Genomic DNA, 8,569 nt, shown 5'->3' with positions numbered 1-8,569 from the left:
ATGCACATTTGTTAAGTCTTTTCTGGAAACACACGAGGAGTCCACAGTAGTCACAAAGCTGTGTGGAGCTCAACATGGCTGAGTCAGGTTTTCACTATGGCAAGCTGCTGCTGAGAAGTGCAGAGTCCGTGGGACCTAAGCAGTGCACACATAGAGTGACGTGCCTTATCCTTCTCCTCTGCTTCCTTATTTCTCGCATGTTGACCATGAACTCTGACTAGTTATGACTCCCTGCTTACTCATATGGCCCTGCCATGTCAAAGACATATTAGCAAGACATAAAAGAAATCTTTTAATTAGACAAAGATTAAAGGACCTACAAGAATACAATGGCTTATGACTAACTATCTATCAACAGCGGTCACCATTTTGCTGACATTAGCTGACTCACTGAAGCAGAAACCCAGGCAGCACAGTATCTTATTGTGAGGTTCTGAGGATGTGGGAGGCCAGCTTTTCACTCAGGACCTGTTCCTAGCCTTGCCTTGGCCTTGTCCTTCAGGTTTCCAGTCTTTCAATGTCCTTACAACAGAAGTAAGACAATAACCTTCAGGCCGAGAGAGAATGCAGCAATCACTTCAGGGCACACGTGTTCTCTCCATATCCAGACCTCACAACACAACCTTTGTTCTTTGCACAGAACCTGCTAAAATGTAGTTATATTTTGTTGTACTTTTTTGTTTCAGATTATGTTCTTTTTGTAAACAATAATTCAAGTCATAGATCACTTTAGTCTGGTTCATTTTGTTCTTCTTTAGCTATTAAAACACACACACACACACATACACACACACACACACACACACACACTACAGTTAAGACGCTCTACACCTTTTTTTTCTTTTTCTGTTCTCCATTCCTTCTATTCCTACTAGATATAGAAAAGTAAATCAAATTCCTTTTACCCATTGTTTAAGGAAAACTTGTGTTACGTCTAATTCATACTTTGTTTTATTTTTGAGTAAGGCTTTCAGGTAGCCTGCATTGTCCTGAAACTCACTATGTAGCTCAGGCTAGCCTTGAACTGCTCCTCCTACTTCCACCTCCAGAATTCTGAGATCTCGGGTGTTTAACATCACACTCAGACCACTTTTAATTAATAGTATATTAAATAAATATTTTTTTTACATTTCAGGAAACATACATTTATTTATTTATTTATTTATTTATTTATTTATTTATTTATTTATTTATTTATGTCTCTTTACAGTTTAGAATTTATCTCCCTCCCTATCCATCCCATACCCCAAGCCCAGTCTTCATGAGGATGTCCCCAACCTCTCACCCTCTCAGACCTTCCCACTCCCTGAGACTTCCAGTCTCTTGAGGGTTAGGTGCATCTTCTCTGACTGAGATCAGACTCAGCAGTTCTCTGCTGTATATGTGTTGGGGGCCTCCTACCAGCTACTGTATGCTGCCTGGTTGGTGATCCAGAGTTTGAGAGACCTTGGAGGTCCAGGTTAGTTGAGACAGCTGGTCTTCTTATAGGGTCTCCCTCCTCCTCTGCTTTTTCCAGCTTTTCCCTAATTCAGCCACAGGGGTCAGCAGCTTCTGGTCATTGGTTGAGTGTAAATACCTACATCTGACTCTTTCAGCTGCCTGTTGGGTCTTTTGGAGGGCAGTCATGCTAGACTCCAGTCTGCAAGCACACCATAGCACCAGTAATGGTTACTGATAAATAATTTCTTTAAAATCTTGATAGAACACTCTAAGAAGAAAACATTTTGTTTTTGACTTTGCCCATAAGAGTCAAGTCATAATACAGAGACAACAGATGACCATTGGGAAATAAACAGAATGCTATATAACTGGTGTGTTTTGTGTAGTTTCCAATATAGATTATTCATTAAAGAAATGTGCTATTATTTTTCCATCAGAATTACAGGACTATCTTCCCATTTGTGGATACCAGGAAAAAATGGTTGGGATTAAACCATCACAATTATAATTAGCAATGGAACCCTAGTTTAGAAAACAATTGATTACTAAAGAGTTTATTTATTTTAATAATTATCAAAACATAAAAGTACTTAGGGATTAAGGGTATAATAAAGCAAAATAAAGCATATTTCTTATGATTGTTTGCATCATGGTAAATTATATTTTATAAAACATCAAAGTAATAGTCTATAGTTTACAAAATAGGTATGTTCTAGTTACATTATTTTTGATCCTCCTGTGGAATGTGTGTTAAACAGATCAGATATAAGGACTCTGAGCATAGCAATTCACCCCCGGGGCCCTGTTAATGGTTAATTGGTATTTAAAAGAAGCTTGTTTGAATTTTCTTTTCTAAATAGATATTATTTGTAGTCCATGGGACTCAGTGAATTTGACCACCAAATCAGTCTCTGAGGACACAAATCTTGTGGGTGCCATGTTAGTAAATCAACCCCCTAAATAATCTGGAGGCTCTGACAATGGAGAAGGCTCTGGGCTTTGAAATTTAGCCATTGCCTCATTGTGAGCTTGATCTCCCGACATTTTAATGGACTTAGGTCCTATTTCTGATGGCTCAGTTTATACATGGACATAAACTATTTTGAGCACTTCAGAGCATAGAGCTTGGGGCTGTTGCTTAGGTTTGGAGTCAAACTGTCTGTCCTTTGCAGCGAGCAGAGTGGGGGAATTAGACATCTAATGAGATTCCATTAGATGTGTAGTTGCTGTACTGGATAATAACAACAGCAAAAATAAACACAGAAACATTTAAACAATGGCTATTCTTGAGGAAATAACATATTTACATGGACTTCTCTCATCTCTTCAAATCAACTAATGTGTGTGTGTGTGTGTGTGTGTGTGTGTGTGTGTGTGTGTGTGTGTGTGTGTTTCTGTTTCAAGTGTGCTATTACTTGAAGGCATAAAAGCAGTTACTAAAGAACATAGAGTTTAATGTTGGAAACATTTTAATTCTACTTTCTTCCTAGTGTCTGGAATTGTTTGGCAATAGCTTTTATTCTATGCCGCATTTCCCCTATCTGACTGTGTTTAATTACTCATAGCATGTTCATGCTTGGCTATGACCTACATCTGGAAACTGTGCCGCTCACTGTTTGCCATTTGAAATTTGGAACTTTGTTGAACTTACAACCACATGCTGGTGAGAATAAGAATCAAGGAGAACGCTCCTCTATTGCTAGTGGGAGTGAAAATTTGAACACTTTAGAAATTAGCATGATGTCTCCTCAGAAAGCTGGCAATCCATTTACTTCAAGACCCAGCTATAGCCTCTTGGACATTTACCCAAAGAGGATCTATCCTACCTCAAGTATGTTCAATTATGTTCATTGAGGCTTCATTCATAAACAACCTAGACATGCTTCAACTGAATAATGATTCAAGAAAATGTGGTACATTTACACAATGGAGAATTACTCAGCTGTTGCAGAGAATCAAGAAATTTGCATGCAAATGCATAGAACTAAAAAAGTTCATACTAAGTAAGAAAACTCAGACTCAGAAAGACAAACATGGTATGGATTCCTTTATAAGTAGATATCAGACATAAACTACAAGATAACCATGTTATAATTCATAGACCTAAAGGAGCTAAGTACCAAGGAAGAGCCAAGGGGGGGATGCTTGTATCTCACTGAAAGGGGAAATAGACTACATACCAGGGATGGACGAAAGGGAGGAGACTGGGTAGAAAGGGGGATAAAGGGTGGAAGGGGATCATTTTATTTTAATTTCTGAAATATCACAGAGATTCCTTAGGAATTCTTTCTCTGAGGTCATAAATGTTTGGCTTCCTGTAGAATACCTGGTAAACACAGTCTATAAAACAAATAGGACAGATTCCGATATCCTCTGACCCCTAGTTTTGATTCCCGATGCAAACATACTTGGGATTGAGAATGTGTCACCGGTAAATAAAATTTGATTATTTGGAATTAAATCTGTCCATAAGTAGCTGCAATATAGAAGTCATAGTACAGTTTGATTAAAAAGTAAAACTAAGTACAATACCATTCATTGCAGCAGCTTCCTAAGAATTATATTTCTAATAATAAGCTATTGTGAAATAAGGATTACTTAAGAATGATCAGTAAGTGATATTTTGTTATTGTGTTTGTTACTATATTTGCCAGAATTCAGATTCTCATTGGATCCCAAATAAGATTGTAAGTTCATATTTCATAGCCAACTAGATACATAGCCAGATACTACAGATAGAATTGTTTATGCTGCTTTTGTGTTGGTTGATTGATTCCGGAGTATTTATTTTACTGGTAATATATGACATATACTGTTGAATCAATGAAATCAACATTGTGCTATAGACTGTAAAAAAAAGTATGGCTTTGGTAGAGCACTTACTGGGTGAAAATAACTTAAAACTAGCGACCAACAGATATGACTTTGAACACAAAATTTTAGAGTATTAGTAAAATTAGTCAGGGCCAAGAGACAAAAGGACTGAATTCATGCCAGTAGTACCTCCAAGAAAATTTTATTGCAATTGAAACCATTTACTGAATAATTTGTACAATTCATCATTAACAAAACATACTCATTTTTCAGATAGCTGAGATGGCTTTCTAAAGGCTGTTTTATTAGTTTAAGTCTTTTTAATGACGAAACATATGAATTCAGTATTACTATTAAAATACAAAGAATTTTAAATTTGAAAATACCAAAACACTATCAAACAGATCCTTATTGAACTCATGTAATAAACTAATAAATTTGAACATTACTTTGGAATGGATGCATTGATGTGAACTAAATTTCTAAATCCCTATCCTTTCCTTGTTCCTAATAGGTAAGATGTTACAAGATAAACTCATATGTCTGAGCACATTGATTTAGATAAAAGAAGGGTCTATATATTGGACTCAAAACAGTCAATTGACTAAAACTTGAGAAAAATGTGATTGCATTAGGTGCAGAGAGCTGTGAGATATGAAGACAGAAACTGAAGAGCATGCATATAAGCCATATATCCTGAATTTCATAACTGTTAGTCTGTATCGATTACGCAAATGCTTTCTGGTCACCTGTAGGCAGATGTCAGAAAGGAAACATAATGGACCTGCGTGAATGTACTTTATACTTTTGTCACATTGACATGAAATATTGAACAGCCTTACCTTCACTTATAGTGAGCGTAAGTAGGAATATTAAGGAGCAGAATGCATTCCAATAGTTTATAAAAAAATATTCGAAATGATTTAGTTGTTGCAGAAATAGCATATAACTAGCAGTTACCAAAGGCTCTTGGAAAGTGTGCTTTCATGATATCTCTACAGGTGTTAGGATACTTAATTATTCAAAATGTTTCAATATGATAATCACTGCCATGGGGATATGAAGTTTTAGCTGGGTTAAGCTTAGAATATCATTATATGATTAGGACAGTTAAAAAAGAATGGTTATTTTGTAAAATAGTCTTGATAATCATTTTTCTTTTGTACTTTTAAATAAGGGAAATAATGTTTGTCTGATGTTCATTCATATGCTACCTAAATTATTACAATTTAATGATTACCATAAACTAATGAATTCCACAAAATATATTTTCATGTGAATTTTGTTTTCCTTTACTTGCTTACTCATGTAAACATTGTTTTTTCTTTCATTACTAGTAGTACTTTTCAACTTCTAGATTTAGTTGGTTTATGTATAGGGTTTTTTTTTTTACATTCATGTACTACCCTTAACTTCCTGTTTTCCACCAAATGCTCCATTGGAAAATATTTATGATGCCTCAAAAATCTATAACACATAGTGTTGCATCTCCCTGTTCCAGCCTGAGTTACCTTCGATCTCTGAAGAGGCTACAGAGGCTCTCATAACCTTATTGCAGCTTTATTTATCTATAAAACCTTTTATCCTCCAACTCAAATCCCTTTGTATTTCCCATTTCATTTTCTACCCTTACTTTCTGGATCATTTTCATATGTGCTTTAAATCAAACAGTCTGTTTCCGCAAGGTTAACATCTTAGAGACTCTTTTTGTCTTTGATCATTTACTCCATTTGCCTGGTTTTTCATATGCACCATTTATAACTTCACATAAAAATTATTTCCTAGCATTCCCCGAAATCAACCCATGAATACTTTACTATGTTTCCTTCTGGGCTTAGTCCCATTCACAGTCCTGGTTTTCAATGCATTTCCTTTAGCAGAGTACACATTTATTCCACTGTTTTCTGTTTCCTCCTGGGGTCCATTTGAGAGCTCTTTAAGGACTTTGTATAGGATTTTTGTTTTGGGAGAAACAGATTCAGATCGCAATCAGAATGAGAGCCTTTCAGCTGTTTTATTTTATTTCAAACCCATTTCTTCAGTGACCACAGCAAACATTTCAAAATCACTTTTAGCTCTTACTCACCACAGAGTAAACAGATCTCAGGAAAGAATGGGATTTCGGGTTTTAGAAGCCTTCTTTTGCTTCCTCTCCTTTAAAAGATGTTTGGGCACTTGCAGAAGCTGAACTTTCCACAGGCTGAAAACAGCACTTGCAAATAAACGGATTCTATAAACTAATGATGAGGAATTTACATGGGCGAGGTAAACTGGAAACAGCATTTCTCCAGACTGCAGACTGATCTGTGCTAATATTTTTCACGGGCTAAATAAAATCTGAGGCTGTGCTCAGTTCTTTCTTATTAGCATCACAGGATGAATCAACTGAATTATAACTGAAATAAATTGCGATTACACTTCTACGAAAGAATTCTGTCTGTAACTATCAGCTACGTAGACGGCAATGCGCAAATATTTTGGCAAAAAAACATCACTGAGTTTTCAAAGAGGGAAAGGTAATTGCTACATGAGAATGATGAGTTTTTTGGACATGGAGTGAGTCTTTGGACCACATCTCTTTTGGGGATTCTGTTGTCCCTTTTAACACTATATATATAGTTTTGATTTATTGGGATAAAAGTTTTCTTGATCATAAGCCAGAAACTGTGTGCTAATTTCACTCTGGGGACTATGTTTCCGCTCCAAAATACTGAGTTGTGTAACTGCCAAAATACATTCTGGAGAGTAACTTATGCACTCAGAATTCATCCTATACAGTCCTTAGTTTTTCTTCATTTAACATTAACTAATGCCTCCATTGAACTGTTTTTCAAATGGCAAAATAGTATCTATTTTAAAAGTTAATGTTATATAACCACACTTGTATATTTTCTATCACATAATACACAGGTGAGAGAGAGGTTTGGGTTTTTATGGTTTTCTTTTAAATATTTTACAAGCACATTTACCATTACCTGTCCTTTATTTCCATCTAGGGATATAGGTTGTCAGTTGAATAGACATTAGTTGGTTACTCCAACAAACTTTGTGCGACTACGTCACTTATTCTTATCACTATAAATGGGACCAATTTTACTCACCATCATATAGCTTAGCTACTATAGAACTTTATAAGGATTCTATCAGTAATAAATAGGTAAGAAGGAAAAGAAGAAAACACTCTGCCTTGTTTTCTCTTACCCCCAAAGTATATTACCAACAGAATCGAATCCTAGACATGCATTAGGAACATGACTAAATAAAACATATTAGTAAAGCCACACTACCGCTTCTCAGCCTTTTGGCTAAGATCAAGTGTATTAAAGCCACACTGTCGCTCTACCATTTCTTCAGTTTTAGCATTTTTTTCAAAACAGCATGTCATATTAAGCCCAGTGAATAAAGAATCCATCATTTACATTATTTATTGCAGTTCTTTTACGGAGCTGAAGGCAAACGACAGTGCTATCATCCTAGAAAGCAGATTTTGTTACTGGGAGATTATCTTTAGCTCTGTGGGGAATGTTGAACTTGGGGGCTGAGTATGTCTCTTCTTCTAGTCTGGCAACAATCTAGGTGGGCTGGAATAGAAAACATAGTTTCTGAGTAGCATCCAAGCAAAGGAGATGATGATGGATCCCAGTACACATTTCACATGTTTGAAATAGGGCTTAATTTTAAGTGCAGGATGTTAACTGTAGAGAGTGGAGAAGTCTTGCAATGTAGTGTAACTGATCTCTCCTTAGTCTCCTGAATGGAAGAGGATTTTAACTAAATGCAGTCACATTTTATACTACTGCAAAGACCCTTCATCATAGCTTTGCCACCATCCCCAAATCTACCCTTCAACATCAGATCTCCTATTGACATAACGTGCACACCACTTTTGTCATTAGTGAAGGTGGCTGGGAGGCTCTTGGTTTCTGTTTTGCATTCTCAATTGCTTTTTCCATCTTGCTAAATGACAGATAAAAATTTTTCATGAAATTTGAAAGCTCCACACTGGCTATAATATCAAAGGCCTGATTAATCAATCTACTTTAAGCCAAGGATATAAGGGGAGCAGTTAAGTAGGCTATTTTTACATAGAAGCAACCTTGTTCCTCTTCTTTCAAAACTATAAACCAATGATATAGTACTTTGAAGGTATAGTTAAATTATGTTTAATCAATGTCATTGTCTTCTCCAAGTATATCTATATCTATCTATCTATCTATCTATCTATCTATCTATCTATCTATCTATCTATCTATCTATCATATCTATCTATTTATCTAATCATAGAATGGTAATGATAACAAGGAGTAAGTGTGGT

At 35.8% G+C, this 8,569-nt stretch overlaps 1 pseudogene; it reads left to right on the top strand.

Annotated features, from left to right (window-relative positions):
* Positions 1-7,539: 7,539 nt before the first annotated feature.
* On the top strand, positions 7,540-7,700 carry LOC116913029 (annotated as a pseudogene).
* Positions 7,701-8,569: the final 869 nt, after the last annotated feature.

The sequence above is a fragment of the Rattus rattus genome, chromosome 11, assembly GCF_011064425.1.
Source record: "Rattus rattus isolate New Zealand chromosome 11, Rrattus_CSIRO_v1, whole genome shotgun sequence".
In the NCBI taxonomy this organism is placed as follows: Eukaryota; Metazoa; Chordata; class Mammalia; order Rodentia; family Muridae; genus Rattus; species Rattus rattus.
This window is presented reverse-complemented; position numbering and strand designations above follow the sequence as displayed.